General features: G+C 40.4%; 1 protein-coding gene across 1 annotated transcript in view; it reads right to left on the minus strand.

Moving 5' to 3' along the window:
• Positions 1-1,879, minus strand: part of LOC103519013 — a 10,729-nt gene that overhangs the window by 6,734 nt on the left and 2,116 nt on the right. The gene's annotated exons all lie outside the window — the stretch shown is intronic.

Genomic DNA, 1,879 nt, shown 5'->3' on the forward strand with positions numbered 1-1,879 from the left:
GCGCCATCACCATCACCACACACTATACCACCCCTACACAACACCACCACGTACACACACATATCACAACACTAACACACACACACGCACACACCACATGTTTATGGCTCAGACCCGTACTTTAGTACTAGGAAGGGTAGGACCACGGATGTAGGAAGGGAGAAGGATAGGAAGTAGAAAAGGGCAATAAAACATGGCTAGAGACCATCACCCCGGTGTGTGGCAGATAAAAAGAAATATACCTATCCTTTATTTTGCCATCATCATTCGGCTACAGCTGAAGTCACTACAACAACAACAAACCTTATCTCTTTAGGATAAAATCCGCTTTTCGAGGGCTTACGACTTACTAGGCAGACGCTAACTAGACTGGTTACCTGGAAGAATTTGATAAGGACGCGGGATTTCCATTTGCCAGCCGCCAGCGCGTCAAGTAACACGCGCAACAATGCAAGATCATGCGTCTCCCTCTCTGGAGCATCTACAGATGGCGCTGGACCGATAACAGGTGGCGCGTTAACAGGTGAAGCTTCGTGTGGAGCGTTATCATGTGGTGTATGATCATCTGGTGCTTGAAAAATAATAATAACAAATGATGATAAAAATAAAAAAAATATGGGGGAAAAAATACCTACGTGAAATAGATTCCTGAGTTGCAACACAACCCAGTATTGGGTCAATGCAACTCAGTAACTCTTTTACTTTTCTTAGTTCATATCTCTTTGAAAGACTTTTTTTTCTCTCGGAATGAGGGGAAAAACATTTTTTTTTTTTTCTGTATAATAATAATAATAAATGATGATAAAAATAAAAAAAATATGGGGGAAAATATACGTGAAATAGATTCCTGAGTTGCAACACAACCCAATATTGGGTCAATGCAACTCAGTAACTCTTACTTTTTCTCTCTCTTTTACTTTTCTTAGTTCATATCTCTTTGAAAAACTTTTTTTTCTCTCGGAATGAGGGGAAAAACAATTTTTTTCTGTATACTTTACCTATCCAAAATAAAGAATACTCTTTACTCTTGTTAAAAAAAAAAAAAAAAAAAAAATGGGGCGTTACTTTGTTGTTGTTGTAGCGGCTTTAGCTTTCGCCGAATGGTGATGGCAGATTAAAGAGACGATATCTTTTTGTAGGTATCTGCCATACACCTGGGTGATGGTCTCTAGCCATGTTTAATAGGCTCGCCCTGAACCGCAGTCAACCATCGTGACGACTTGTGCTTAAAAACAGAGAGAACCCTTTGAAGAACTGCCAGCTCGCTAGGCTGGTTAGGGTTAGCTGTTCTCCTCCCTGTTTATAGTCCCTCAGCCAGACCCTAGTCTACTCTCTGTTTAACGTCCCCTAGCTAGACATGTCTAAACAAGGTCTCGTATAGTTGATGGGCTAAAAATTAATAGATGTATCAATAGCACTTCAAAAGAAAATATCTTGTATTATAAAGAAAATCCATGAACGCCAGCCTTGTTATCTTGGAGGGTGGCGCGTCTGCCTTATAATCGCTAGGTCGCGGGTTTGATTCCCGCCCGGGGCGGATTTTATGTCTTCTTAAACTCTTCGCTTTCGGTACGATAAGACCTTGTAGCAGTTACGGTCTTACAGTTCCCTCTAATATCATAAAACCTCTAAGAAAAAATCTCTAAATAGGTACCTATAGTGTGTCCAGATCAATGTGGCAGCAAAAAAATAGGCATTGTTGCCAAACATGTCACATGTACAATGGTAGAGAATCTCTAAAAGGGGAAGCTATATTGCACAGTGCTTCCTCCGACGGTGAAACAAAGCCAGGTAAGGCGATATCCATCTTACCTGTTCTGGAATCCAACCTCTAAACTTAAAGCTACCTCTGCATTTTAAAAGAGAGAGTTTATCAAAA

The sequence above is a fragment of the Diaphorina citri genome, unplaced genomic scaffold (assembly GCF_000475195.1).
Source record: "Diaphorina citri unplaced genomic scaffold, Diaci psyllid genome assembly version 1.1 scaffold2483, whole genome shotgun sequence".
Classification (NCBI taxonomy): Eukaryota; Metazoa; Arthropoda; class Insecta; order Hemiptera; family Psyllidae; genus Diaphorina; species Diaphorina citri.